This window comes from Salminus brasiliensis, chromosome 19 (genome assembly GCF_030463535.1).
Source record: "Salminus brasiliensis chromosome 19, fSalBra1.hap2, whole genome shotgun sequence".
NCBI lineage: Eukaryota > Metazoa > Chordata > Actinopteri > Characiformes > Bryconidae > Salminus > Salminus brasiliensis.
Genome location: NC_132896.1, coordinates 34235297 through 34250761, shown reverse-complemented (window position 1 = coordinate 34250761; position 15465 = coordinate 34235297). Strand labels below are relative to the sequence as shown.

Here is a 15465-nt window from a genome sequence, read left to right as displayed (position 1 = left end):
CAGAACCCGGAAGAACAATTTTGCTTAGAGTACAGGCTAACAGGTACGAACCCCAAACGTGCAGCTTCGCCATCAGCAGCCGGAGCCAGAAATAGCACAATTTCTGGCCATGCTCTCTCCGGGTGGATATTTCCATTGTGACCCCTAGGCCAGCACAGGCCATACCGCCATTGGCAGCAGTTTGAAAGTTTGAGGTGTTGGCTGACTTCACATGTATTGGAGGAGGCATGTGCTTGTCTTTACCCTCCTACTGTTGGGGTGGGGGTTAATTGGCTCAGCTAAATTGAGGAGAATGTTATATATAAAATATATTACTAATTAATAAAATAAAGTATAGGCTAAGTGAAGCCTGAATAGCAGTTGTAGCATATATATTATACATGCATTATATATATATATGACTGCATATAATACATTGACCTTAATGTCTAGCCCAACAATCTTCTAGTTGGTGTGTAATAGGTGTCTGGTATCTATAACAGCCATGGCATTAGCATTACCATCCACACTCTAAAAAAAATTGCCCCGAATGCAGGAATACACCCAACTACAATGTCACTGCAGCAGTCTGCAAAAATGATTTCTCAGTAATGTAACCCTACACTGAACATTATTGTACGCACTCGTGTGCAGTGATCTTCGACACTTCACCTGCCATAATCTGCTTTGGCGCTAAGCTAGCTGGAGATATTTCTCATTGTCATGCATGCTCTCTCTTAATGCACTAGGTTTAGCGTATTAGCCACTGTATGTAAGCTTGGGTGCACACGTGTAGGTTGTTGAATGCTGATATAGCGAGTTCAAGGTCATCTGCAGGGTAAAACTGAAGGATGAAAAATGACTTGGTGCTGAATATTCTCCTTCCACTGGCTTTAAATACGCAGCGGTCATGAACGAGCTCCCCTTCCCATGCTGATTCCTGACAAACACATATTTCCTGCAATTTCCCGTCTTCAATGCAAACACAAAGCATCCTCGGCTGCTGCATCGCAGTCTACACATTGAACTTGTCAAAGGGAATGACACCGATGTATTAATAGAAAGAAAGGCAGCGTAGGAGAGCGTGTGTGTCTCTTGCAATCAAAGCGTGTACAGAATTGGCATACAAATGCAATCACGCCATTCCAGCTCCCACACATTTCAACACCCGGACTCCTACATCTCTCTTTCGCTCACCGGCATTCATTAAGCACATTTTCTCAGATTTAACTGCAATGACTTTCCCTCTTCACGCTCTCTCCATCTTCCCGGGAAGAAGCCTGGAGGGGCCATTCATTACAGCTGCGTTTTAAGATTCACGTCATGTCTGAAGACCACCTGGATCTAAATCAAATCCTATTTTGCAATATCTGACCACCTGGCCCGGGTCCACCCCCCCCCACCCCCCAGCCCCCCGTACTCAAGAGCTGGAGAACAAGACTGAAAGCTGCTTTACATTCAATTACCCCGCTGGAGGAGCTATCCTTTTAGCGGCAGCATTTCCGAAAGATGTTTTTCAAACTGTGAAAGTGCTGCAAATGGTTGCGCTGGTGCTGTTCGGGCCCCTCGGTGCCCGTAAATCTGCTGCTGAAAATGCAGATACATGCACCGTATTACAATCCCAGCCGCTGTACATTATGCCTTCTGTTGACAGTTGTTCTCAGAGCATTATCTGTGACACTGACTCTGAACTAGGACAGATTCTATAAATACACATATTTACGGAACGAGCACAGCACCCACATACACACTCACACACACTCATTCACACACACACCACACAAGCTATCTGCACACCCACCCACAGACGACTGAACGCCAGTATGTCTGCAACAGTTTGATAAGGGCCGCTTTCTCTCTTTAGCCCCCTTTGAACGGCCGCCAGCATCTGACCACCGCTCGGAGCTGGACACAAAAGCTCCGTCCCCAGGAAGCCTGCACCCCTTCACCTCTGCAGACCCCTCCCTCCCCTCTATTCCAGCACCAGCCGTGCCCACGGGCCGGAGGATTTCACTGTAAAGCAGCTTCATTGATTTATAATTCAGCACTGCGCCGGCATCCGAGGGTAGGAATTACATATGTTGACAATGGGAGCGCCGCTTGTTCTAGACAAGGTAAAGGTCATCGTTTAGATGCCGCTGTTCCCGGGCCCTCTCAGACAAACGATGTATTAACATCGCCGCCGCATTCTGTTAGCTAATACACTCCTCGGGTCCTCCATCATAACAAGGGAGCGTGCTCGGATTATGGCAGCCGGCGTTGCGTGTCGTTGATCGTTGCAGACAGGGAGATGATAAATGTCTTGTGGGTGGAAGTACGCAGACTGGCGTTCGCTGACATTGGCCTTTTCCTTGATGATATTTCTTGTATTAGGTCAGATTATGACTATGATTCATTGGCGCGGAGCTGGGGAGCATTTCCAACACCATTGTAAAGAACTAGTCAACCAGCAGTGAGGCAGATTTGCATGACAACATGGAACTTTGGGCAATGCCCCGTTAAAAATACTGTACATTCGGATAGCCAAAGAACTACACCATATGTCCAAATGTTCGCAGATCCAGCTTGTCTAGTCCCTGTAGAGAAGTACTGCCATTAGAATAGGACTCTCTGAAACGGATAAAGTCACAAAGCAGCTTTACATAATTAGTAATTAGTAAAAGACAGAAAAAAAGAAATAACGTAAAAAGACGATGAAGGAGCACTGCTGTGAAGATTCAATCGCATTTAGCAACAAGAGTGGCGTTAGTGACATCAGGATGTTGGAAGATCACAAATCCATCTGATCCCCAACTCTCCAACTCATCCCAGAAGTACTGGATGGAGCACTACCATCATTCCAGAGAACACAGTTCTTCCACTGCTCCACAGCTCAATGCTGAAAAGTATTAGACTGATGCTGTTTCACTGCGGCATCAAACGAAGTGGAATCTGGTTGGATCAAGGCACCACATGGATATGACTCAACTGACAGCGACGTTCACCAGTCGTATCCTAAATCACGCCTGGTTGGATTGGTTGGAACGTTTGTAGGCTGGAAATAACATGTTTCTCTTTGCCATTGGAACAAATTGAAGGTACAACTCTGGGTTAACAAGACCATTTCAAACACAGCTTTAAAAATAACAGGTTTCTGCGATCTGATTAATTAGAGTCCAATAGGGCTAACAAAGCTTAATTTACAGAAAAAACTGGCAGATAGAGCCATGTACTGCCCCCTGTGGCAGTGCAGTTTCAATTGATTCATTTTTAGCATTAATGGACACCTCATTAAGGATAAATGAATTGATAAATGGATGAAAAGATTAAACGGGGAGTAAATAAGACCTTTTTTAAGGTAAAATATATTCAGATTATTATTTATTTTCATGCTCTTACAGAACAGTTAGACTCTCGGATGCAGATCTCTGTTTGTTAAGAATAATATGCTCTATCATTGGGGTTAAATGCAAAGTTCTAGGCCCTTACACACTGCTGAATAGGATGCTCTGTATACAGAAAGGTTTTTTGACTCAATACTGGAAACATTTCAGGTGCTGTATAACCATATTCAAGAGGTTTCTACCATGGAGAATAACCATTTAATAGGCAAAATACCACTTACGTATTCAAATGAGTCTTTGATTGCCATTACTATGTCTTTTCTAAAACCCTTGAAGAACCCCCTTGAACGGTGTATAACCACCAACACCAGCTAAATGATTCACTGAATTCTGAGCTAAAAGGGGGACCAATGGAAATCCTTGGCTGTGACCAAAATGCCTCCCTATTTACGTTGTACAGCACTATTGAGTACGTCGTCCTTTTTCTGGAAGTGTTCGAATTGTAAAGTGGAATTCGAATATGAATTTGAGGACACTATAATCTCCCACAATGCACTTCAAAGCGCACTACATGAATTAAATGTGGATAAAAATACATTGCGAGTCCTTTGTAACTATGTAATAGACATGATGAACGTGAGTCAACAATGTTTGCTTGCATAGAGCTGTAAAATCTTACAAACTCTAAAGCTAATTGGCATATTGGCATAAAGCTTTTGGCATATTTTGAGTTTGGGTGAGTTTATTTAGTTGAGTTAGACTGACTAAATGAACTGAGTTGTTTCAATAAAATATGGTGGCCTTAAGTGTGTGCAACAAGGATGCTTGTGCAGTGCCAATGGAAAACTCACACGTTTTCCATTGGCTCCTGGAACTCTTTATTTGTATACTGGGTGTGTCCTTCCCCCTTACTTACCATTAGCATGTAGTCATTCCCTCAGGCTACCTTCCCCTATGTGTTCACATGTTTAGCATATTGTATTGCACTTGCTAGTCTTCAGTGCTGAAGGCTGTAAGACAATGTCCTTTGCTGCTGAATGTGGCTTTACACTGGCTGAATGCTACAGTGTCTACTAATGCAGAATTGTGCCAACAGCATTTGTGACGATAGCAACCGACAATTTCTCAGTTACTAAAAGTCTAGGATAAAAATTCTACATTTAAGCAGTAATGCTTAAATCCCATGCTTTCAAATCTGGACCCTGAATCCAGTGTCCAGTTCTGAATTGTGTCTGGAAAGTCAATTGATTAGCCATGTGGTTCAGGCCTGGAAACTGGATTCAGGGTCCATATTTGAAGGCCTCAGTGTGAATTTGAGCATTGTAAATAGAGTTACTACAATTCACTTAATTTAAATAAATGAGCATTATTTAAGCTCAAATGAGTTGAGTTATTATTAATTTAAATCTGTTTTCTTGAACCATGTGAGTTCACTTAACTCTTCAGGTTTTACAACCTAAGCAGTGATAGTTACGAGCCATCGAGCACCATGAAGTTCACCAATTTCCCCATGAAGTTTGTTAATGGGAGGCTTATGTTTCTAAGCAACATAACGCTCAAAGATTATTCCATGAACAGCACAGGATGATGATAAGTGTGAGACTGGATTCGATTGGGCTGGATTTTATTTCAGACTGGATTCGATTAGACTGGGTCAGATGAAACTAGGTTGGGTTGGACTGGCCGGGAATGGACTGGACGTGGTCGGACTAGACTAGACAGTCCGTGATCAACTAAGATGTGCTAAGATGTGAATAAACTCCAATGCTAAAGATCCAGTCTCCTGACTCCTGAATCTGCCTCCTGTATTCCAGATTTCTAACATAAGGAAAAGTCCAAATTCTCTCGTGTTTCTATTACTACTTCTTACCTAGACTAAATAGTCCCTCCCTATAAAGTGCCATACTAATGAGGTGGTAGGGATCCATTTTGGTCCCAGCCCAAATAAGCACATCAGTCAGTTCCCAAATACAGCCAGTGAACAGCCAGGTACCAGCATACAATAGATAACCCACACTGGATTGCTTTTGGCTTCATATTAGTGAGGCTGAGGACTGAGATAAGATCATCAGAGATAAGCCAATAAAGCGTGTTCCCCAGTTCCCCAGTGCATTGCCCCATGAGGTCCCGCATTATTACACCATAATGATATATTTCTCAGACACATGAAACACTCAAAGCTTCTGGTCGAGCAACCTTGCTGTTCTCTGTATGGTGCTGTCCGGCCTCAATAGCACAGCAGCTGCGAAGCCTTTAACGTCATCATTTGTTACAAATGATTAGTGTCAGTGATTACTTCCCCATTAATACAATGCAGCTCCTATAACAAACTGCATGGGCAGGATAATTAGATGACTTTGGGTTTGTTAGTCTGTATTAAATCAAAGAATGGACGGGTCTTGATTTGTAGCTCGTTTCAGCTAATTGCATTTTGGACCGTAGCTATCTGTATAGAAGCTCCAGTGAGGAAGTTCTCTCGGGGTTTATCTGGCAACAACATCTGTAAGCAGTCAAAATTCACAATAATCTACACAGATCTGAACACTGCAGTGGAATTGAGTGTGTGTAGCAAGACAGGAGAAACCGAGAAGGTGTCCTTATTCCCTTTGTGTCACTTCCATTTTATGTCTAGCGAGTAACCTTTCCTAGTAGGATCCAGGGGCTCGTGGTATGGAGGAAGAAGGCATAGCCACTGGGACACTTCAATGGCATGAAGAAAGCACATCTTAGATGAAGGTCAGAATCCAGACAGGGCAAGCAGGGACGCCTGAGGCGAACTGGTCATCTTCCACCTCCTCGTGGCACAATACCTTCACACCCATAGATTCTCCTCCAACACGCCACCCACTTGACCCAGTCCCAATACTTGCCGTCAACCTACATACGCTGGATGAGCTGTAGCCAGCGGGGACTGGCCTTGTTCGAGTTGGGCCCCTGCTGCAGTGTTGGGTGTCAGGGTCACTGTCAGCACCTGTCCCGCCTGAACCCACCCTCCAGCAAACCTCTGGCCTGGGTTATCCCTTGTGGTGTAATGCTACTAATGATAATCACACCCTCCTTTCTCTCTACACCAGTCAGCAACCTCTCCTTAGGCTCCATCTAAAACCGCACCCCGACCCGTCACCCCAGCCAATCTTCAACCTTGCATAGCTTTGAGGCAGAGCTGTTCTTTTTGATTTGGAATGTTTCAGAAAGGCTAAGAGGTGTCCTGTTAAGTCCGAGGCCTGCTCCAGGCTAGCAGTTTGGTTTAAGACCTGGTCCAGAGGACCTTTGTTTCCTACTTTTAATTGAGGTGCTGTGACCTGCCTAGAGCACTTGGACTGTTAAAAAAAAAATCAATTCAACATGACAGGGTCCTAGCTCGAACAAAGACAACCACTTTTGACAAACAGTTCAACATTTCTCTCTGAGGTGACATTAGAACACTTTAGAGCTTTGTAGGAAATGCATGAGGACAAGTGAGCTCTAAAAGGACTTTGTCCTTGAGTCTGCACTTGCAGATATGCTGAAATAGTTTGAAACGCATTTATAATTCCTGCTTTCAACTCTGAAATATGATTTTGAGCTCTACAAAGAGGCGGAATGGATGTAGAAGCATCATCAAATATGCTCGTTACATATTTAATGGACATGGTACATACCGCACAAACGTGTAACGTTGTTTGTTGCTTTTGAAGTCAAGCAGTTTTGGGCTGTTTCGAGATACTCGGAAACGCTCTCAAAACTTTGCCTGAACTTCAATGAGGTGAGATGATGAGATTAGTGCCAGTCAGTGCTGTCTTCAGCAGACTTTGGTGAAGACTAAATGCTTAGCTGCACCATCTGTCTGTCTTCAAAATGCAGACGTGTCAGGCGAAACCTAAAACGAATATGCCTCAACCAGGCCTGAACGCTCTGAGTACACTAATCAAAGAGCAAACGTCTGGGCCAGACTGAAGTCAAATCAATCCTGCTCAAAGCATCTCTTGGACTACTATTCAGTACCAAAGTCTTGCCTGGGGGATCCAATCAACAAGCTATGCAAGATGGCAGATGGGGCCAGAGTCCAAATTAGATCCATTTTCTGTTATTTAGACTGGCAGAGGAAGGGTGGTCATTAGAGTTTAGTGGTGCCTTTGCCAAGCCAACTTCACCCTGATGCGCGCTAATGATCTGATCGGCGAGGGTCTCGATGCCAAGCCCTGTGACAGAACCATCTAGACACGGCCGAGAGGGCAAAGAAGTCCGCCAAGGGTCATCATTTCAAACCGCTGAAACCCGATGTCGACAGAACAGCGAGCATTGATTTATTTTGCTACTTATTTTGCTAATGGACATGCTAAAAATATGCCCGCAAGCTCTGCGTCTAGCCTTTCAGACAGAGAAGACCTCTCATCCTGAAAAGGCTGAAAAACATTCAACCTCATTTATTTCCATGTAATGCTAGGCTCAGACAGAGACGTTAGAAATGAGGAGACTGCTCGCTGCTTGAAATGTGAATAGGAGTTCTTGTAATGCTCAACATGGCGTCTGTTTATGAATGAGGTCCCACCCTTCAACAAAAAGAGCCAATCAGCTTGCTGCAAAAAAAATATGTTTTTGAAATGGTAATCTGACCTTCAGTCAGTTCGATAATTTGACCTCAACCCATTTATACAGATAAGAGCCTGGGCTTGTCTCACTGAAAATAACTGCCTGGTGGTGTTCAAGGATGGCCGTCGAGGGAACAGACTGGCCTTTGAGGACTTTGGTTCAGCTGTTTAAAAAGGTATATTATAGTACTTTAGTAGGTATATTTCACAACTACTTTGGCCGTTTTCATTGTTTAGGACCAAATGAATGGTAGTATGTGATAATTTAGTGTTTTTAATCATCATAAAGAATTATTTGGCACTTCACTGCATAAAAGGGGTATTTTGCTATTTAATTTTAAATGTTGTTAATATCTGTGATCATTAAAATTTCCAGACATGTCTTCTACTGGTAGATAATTTTGCTTGTTTGTTTCTTTTTACTTGCCAACATGATGTACCATTTTACATTAAAATAGCAGCTTCGGAATCATGTTGGTTTTCCACTGACTGTAATAAAGAGAATAGCATCTCTATATTTGCTGTTCTAGGCTTGGAGCACTGCTTAGTCATATTAGTATAAAGAATATGTGTAAAGAATATACGTCTTATTAGTGTAGAATCCTGTATTTTTGCGCTACTGCCTCTGCCCACATGCTTCTTTCCCTTTCAGTGATAGTTCTCTATCTCTCAGCGTGTCCAGAAATGCATGTGTAAAGCATGTCCAAACTACAGGGGGAGCCTAAAAGCATGAAATACCAATTCTCTACAATGCTGCTTTAATTTTATAAATTTCATTTGACAAAGAATTAGTTGTAAACTTATTAATTGCCACAAATGGTATCTATACCAACACACTGAATCGCCCAGTTTTCACTTTTTGACATACTGTAAATCTGGCGGTTGTTCTATGTATTGTGTCAGAATTTCATGATGAATTGACCAATAGAAATGCTCCGAAATGATTGGGAATAGAATATTTTACACTGACTTCCACTGAAAGGTAAGACGGTATTTTTCTTTCAGGAAATTTGACATTTCAGAGATTTAAATCTAAGCCACTGTCCACTTCTCATCATCTTTTTAACTCATGAGCTTTTTCATGATATCAGTACAAATGTGATGGGTTGAGACTGCTTCAGAGTCACAGTGGGTTAGTTAATAAACTCTGACCCTTGAGTGGTTCCTATTATACCCCATTGCTGCGTGACATTGACAGCTCCTTCCTCAACTGTTCCAGTTGACAGTAACCTTCAATTCAACCAGGGGACAAACTGCACCTCCTTGTGGTGGAAAACAAATGTGTGCATTAGTGTCTTGACTGTGTTCCATGAGTTTTTTAGAGAAGGGTTACTGGGTAACACTGGTGTTGAACTGGCTACATTATATCTAAGGGTCAAAGGAACTTTTTCGGAGTGGAAACAGGGGTCAAAGTAGGCTCCAGACTGGTCAGCTGTTAAATCCATTCCACCAGGTCCATTGCCATAGAACGATACATGCTGTTGTCTTATATACAGCTACAAGACAACCATAGATGTCTAAGGTGCCAACCATTCCCAGATGCTCCACCACCATGGCATCAGAGCAACCAAGACACCATCTGGTACAGTAGCCTGATTTGGCCTCTTTTTACTGTATGTTCTGTTTCAGGTTGCACCCCTGCACCTCAGAGTGCCACTCCACAAGTATGTGTATGGTTACAAATGATTAGTGATAATAATAATAATAATAATAATAATAACCTTACACATACTGTGACTTGTGTTATTTCTTAGCGTATATCGAGCTCTGCCTTATGGAAGCAACTGCTCATTAACCACTAAAAGGCACTTCGGAAACGGAGTAGTAATTCATTTCCTGTACTTGAACAGCAGTGCTTTTCAAGAGGCCATCTTTAGTGTGCTCTTTGCCGTTCCCCAGGCTCCTGGGACATCTGGGGCCTCGCTCTGATTTCTCAGCACACATAACATATGGAGCAGTTGTGCCGGCCAAAAGAATGGCCCGCTTTAGTTTCTAGGCCGAAAACATTCTAGTACACTCTGCTCCGGGTGCTTAATCATACCAGGCTGTTTAGGTGAGGCAGCATATGAGTTGCTTCCAGATGTGCACACTATCTTTACCAATGACGGCACTGAAAGCCCAAGGGCCAAGGCCACAGCCTGCCCTGTTACAGTTACGTATTCACCCTTTATTCTCTAGTGCCTTTATTTAGAAGCTGATAGGAGCCAATAATTTGCTTTGTGTGTCAATGCAATTGTACGTCAACAATGGCTGGGCTTCCATTCACATATTTTTCTGCACAAATTGGTACGTTACATTTAAAAAGGCTGCTGAAAAGATTCTGAGCTATAAAACATGACTAAATGCTGCATGTACCAGTGGACTGTTGAAGCAATTAAAAATTTCCTTTATTAGGGGTGTGACGAGTCGCAAAATTCAGAATTCTCTTCAATATGTGTCTCAATCCCATGATTTTTCATTACAGCACAAACAAAGAGTGCCGGAAATCGTTCACTAGGTTATTATGCAACTGATTTTTTTTTTCAGTTTGAGTATTTAACTTTATTAAAGTATAAATTCTGAAGCTATAAAAGCTGTGCATCATAGCCTATTCATCCAGTCATCTAGATCTGCTCTTGTCACAAGCTAGATAGTCGTGATGCTCTGACAATTTGACACAGTGTGATGGTTTATAGCATTAGATCTCTAACGTTAATTTTATCAAATAAAAGGAATATATGATATGATATTTGATGGATAATAGACAGATGGTGCTTGAAATTGATCATGAGCTGTGTTTGCTGGTGTGTTTTGTCCTTGTGCACTTATTATAAGGCTGCACAATATTGGGGGAAAAAAACTTTAAGCAAAAAAAAACAAAACAAATATATATATATCAATATTAAATAAATATATATAGCAATATTAAATAAATTCAGGAATTTCCACAAGATTTCACCACATTTCAACAGAAGTCAATGATCTGACGTGGCATTATAAAGCAATCTGTGTCTCTGAGACTGGAGTAAAATAAAGGATTTTGGGCAGATATAATCTGCATCTGGTAAATATTTCACGGAAACTGAATAATCTGAAAATTTTTCTGTTGTAAAAGCAAGAAAAATGCTTAGCATGACATGTATGATATAATTTGACATTGCACCTGACATTGTATGTGCACATTGCAATGGCAATGCTTAAACAATGTATTGTACAGCACTAACTTATTGTCTAAAATAAAAGCCAATAAAACAATGTAACAGTATTTCTCTTGGTCTAGTTAAATAATGAGAGTTTGGACCATGGAAGTGACAAACCGTGAACCTCAAACACTGCTGATCCTCCTTCAAAAGAACCAAACAGAGCTGGACAACAGGCCAATTCTAAAACCCCAAACTGTTACATCACAGTCTTGACCTGTTATGTTTACCCCCTCAAATTTTACATAAACTCTACCCATTATAGAGCCCTAGTCAAACCTGGTAAAATGTTGAAACATTGAAATGTTGAAACGGTAAAATCAGACAAAATCGACTTCAGGAGAATATGGTGTTGTTGATCCTGGAAAGCAGCTCATCACCTCCAGACACCTCCTTCTAGTTATGGGAATACAGGCTGCTATGGCAATCAGACCTCGTGACTATTGCATTTTCAGAAAGGGCGCTCAGACTTGGCACACGTCAAAGCGAAAGCCAGGGTACTCACTGGGCTAAAAGCTAATGCTAGCTAATGCTAGCTTGTACAATACTTCTCTTTATCATCAGCTCCCTTAAAACAAACTTGTCTACCTCAGCTGAACCAAACTGAAGCAGGGAAAGATGGCTTATTTTTTTTAACCGCTAAGACTTGAGACAGCCAAACCCGAGAGAAGAGAGTAGATGCAAGGCTAAAAGCTACAGCTACAGTTTCTTCAAGCTGCTAACAGCACATTGTACTGAGAGGACACAATGAGAGGACAGCAGCACTGTCCCCTAAGACTCGGGATAATTCAAATAATGACAGTGTTTTTGTTACAGTGTTGCTCTGATATGGGGGTTCTGTAAGCCAAGGCCGGTGCAATAAATCAGACAGCCAATCAGAACAGAGCAGGGCAGGACAAAATAACAGGGTGGTAAATAGGCTTGTTACACAACTTCTGAGCATTATGTGCCCCAATGAAACTCACATACGTCCTGTCACTTTTCTCTTTTTTGACTCTTTAATCTATTAGACTTGAGAGCTGGGATGAACCACAGATATGTAGCAAACACTTCGCTGTGAGCTTCAGACCGAAACGTCGGATATCTAAATCAGCCCATGCCTTCCACTCCAAAGCCCACATCAGACACATGTAAAATAAGCATTGAGCCGCAAACTGAGAGGGCTGCTTTTGTACTGTCAGGCAAGCGGACGTCAGCAGGGCTCAGAAACCCAGCTCCCTCCCACACAGAGAGATGGAGAGAGGGAGAGGGAGCGCGAGAGCGAGAGAGAGCGAGCGAGAGAAAGTGAGAGAGAGAATTGTCTTATCGATTGTCATTCTAAAAGAGGGTGTAGTTAGGGATAGGCGTCCCCCAAGAAGTAAATGCGGCTCTAAATTACAGATGAATCATCTGGATCCAGAGCAGGCTCTTCAAACACGCATCTCCAGACCCAGAAATCCACCCCGGCCTGCTGAACACTCAATAAAACATCAAAGGCAAAGATCTCACAGAGCTCACACACTCACACACACACACACACATATACACCAACACACATGCCCCATCAGCAAGCTAATATTGATTTATTACTTATTTATTTGCAGCTGGGGTCTGGTCCTACTACTGCAGAGGAACCTGCCTGGACGGTGCACCGTACTGTAAACACTCTCCGCTAGCCTCCACAAAGCCGCCACGGTGCCTTTGGTGAGCATCTCACGACGGGGCGAGGAGGCTTCCTGAACATGCATATCTGGAGGCAAAGTCATTTAGTGGTCACTAGGCTGTGGATGTGGACCTGGCCAGTGCAGGCGGAATTGAGACGAGGAGAGAAAAGAGAGAGAGAGTGGAGAAAAGGAAGGTACCAGCACAGACGGTCCGTGGCGAGGCTCGTTTATTATTCAATTACTGTAAATATTTCAGGACAGACAGGATGTGTATGCCTTCATGAATATTTCAGCCTCCTTTCCAAAGGGGAGCACTTGAGAGCAGGGCTGCATACGGACGGACGGACGGATGGATGGATGGATGGATGGACGCGCCACGGAAGCTGCAGGACACGAACACACACACACCCAGCCAGAAGAGAGTCCTCCAGCTTCCTTCCTGCACACTTTCTGCCCTCACTGTGGTCTTCTCTTCACCTCAACCCCGACAATGGTCAGACCAGCAGAGCAGACTCCCCCTGCTGCTGCGCCTCCAGCATCAGCCTACCTTCTCAAATGTGGGAAATGCCCTGACTTGGCTTTGGCGTCCAGACCAACGGCTGCTGTAAGGATGGAAGGCATCTTCTGAGGATCTACGCAAGCTTCTGAAGACCTAGAAGAGCTTCCTCTGAGCTTCTTGGGAGGGATGCATGTGCTTAGGGTGTTTGCTCATACCGATGATGATGATGATGATGATGATGATATGGAGCTTGCAATTAAGACTCCACACACCAGCATCACCCTCCTATTGATCTCCACCCTATGAAGACAGAAGGAACCATACCCCCCCACCCCACCCCTCCTCCCTCCTCCTCTAGCACTGAAGCAACAACAAGAAAGGGGGTACAAATTGTTCTGCCCACCAACAGCACTAATTTGAGCTCCCACCTGAGCCGAGCCATGTCTAGAACATGGTGAGGTCTGCCTCGAACCTGCATATTAAACTTTAGCCAGTCTGGTTCTCCTCTGGTTCTCCTACCTTCCCTCCATGAGTCCTTCTCAGCCTCTGCAGCAGCCCAATCATAGCTTCATCCCCTCACACACACACACACACACACACAAGCACAGCAGCAGCAGGTCGATCCCTGCTATCTTACCTGCACGTAAAAAAGGACGTCGTTTGAAGGTCTGTCTGTATTAGTCCACAACGATGCTGGAGCCAAGCAGGGGCGCGCTTGAGAATACCCAAAGTCCCACGATAGCCTGAGACGGGCTACCCGAGCCTTTATCAAGTCTTTCCCCCCCTCTCACTTATCGCAGATGCTGTAAATCCTCTCTTCTGCGTCCCCTAACGTCCTGCTCGCGTTATCTCCCCTTTATTCTGGGCGCTCGTGCGCTCGCCGTATATTCCACCCTGTTGGAGAGCGAGGGGCGCCGGAAAGGTCCGTCAGGATTAACCAGAAAGAGAGAAGGGGAGAGATGGGAGAGAGAGCGATAGATAGAAAAAGAAAGAGAGAGAGAGAGAGAGAGAGGAGGAGAAAGGAAAGGAAGAGAGAGAGACACAGAGAGAAAGGGAGACAGAGAGAGATAGATAGAGAGCTCCTCGTGCGCTCGTCAGTGGCCAAAGCCAGCGCCACGGAGGAGACCAATCCTGCCGCGCAACGCTCTCAGCATCCTGGGCAACTTTGAGACTCCACACACACACACACACACGGACGCACGCGCACGGTGAAAAAGCACACACACGTAAGGGTGCGCGCTCACACACTGCAGTATCCACAAGGCGACCCCCCCCTCCAGAGTCTCCTTTAATGTCCCCGTGAAATAATCCTCACAAGTCCATCCGTCGTGCGTTTGGATTTTTCCAAATGTCTCGCGCTGCTCGTGCAAACCTCCCAGACGGCGGATGGCTGCTGGAGTGAGCAGTGTGAGCGGTGGAGGTCTCTCTCTCTCTCTCTCTCTCTCGCGCACACACACATACACTCTCTCTCTCTCTCTGCGTCTCCCCTCCCTCGCTTGATCTCTCGTGCACGCTCACACATGCACATGCACACTCACTGACACCCTCCCCTCCCCTCTCATGGCTTCTCTCTCTCTCTCTCTCTCTCTCTCTCTCTCTCTCTCTCTGACAATTACTGCCTCAGCATTCAGAGTCATGTCAGAGATAAGGGTTCGCTGCCCACACTGTTCACACGGATCCCAAATAACGCACCGATAAACATGGAAGGGAAGTTGGTGGGTGGAGAGATGTGGATAAAAAGGGAGAGAGAGAGAGAGAGAGAGAGAGAGAGAGAGAGGTTGTCTAATCCATGGCTGCTCTACAAAAGATCTCTCCTAAAAGCAACCAAGGTTCTGCACAGGAAAGGTCTCTAATTGGATTCTGCACAGAGTTAGAATGTCTAGCTAACAAATGAGTTGGACAAGTAATAGCTAAAAGTGTGCCGACCCACCAGAACCACCTGCAGAACCCCCCTAAAATATAGAACCTTTACATCAGTTATCTTATCAAATCAAATGTGGTTCTAGAGGGTTGGGGTCCAGCACAGTTTGGCTCAACTGCCAGTTTATACTGAGTATACTTATCGGAATGGTCATGGTACCGCTGGCCGTCCAGGACTGGAACCTAAGAACCCTAATGTGGAGGTTCTATACAAGGCTTCTTGAGCCGGCAAGATGGTGATTAGCACAGTTCAAAGTCTACAGATGAATCAAACGAGCAGGGAACCCCAGCGTCTCCAGGAACAGGGCTGAAGAACCCTGACGTAGAGTCGTAGAGTTCTGGTCCTGGAAG

The 15465-nt window shown here is 44.2% G+C and overlaps 1 protein-coding gene across 2 annotated transcripts in view; it reads right to left on the bottom strand.

Annotated features, from left to right (window-relative positions):
• The window catches only part of lingo2 (leucine rich repeat and Ig domain containing 2), a 367687-nt gene extending 353066 nt beyond the window's left edge, over nucleotides 1–14621 (bottom strand). For both annotated transcript variants that reach the window (XM_072663238.1, XM_072663239.1), the window contains exon 1: nucleotides 13832–14621. The gene's annotated coding sequence lies outside the window, so the exon portion shown is untranslated. The remainder of the gene's footprint in view (nucleotides 1–13831) is intronic.
• Nucleotides 14622–15465: the final 844 nt, after the last annotated feature.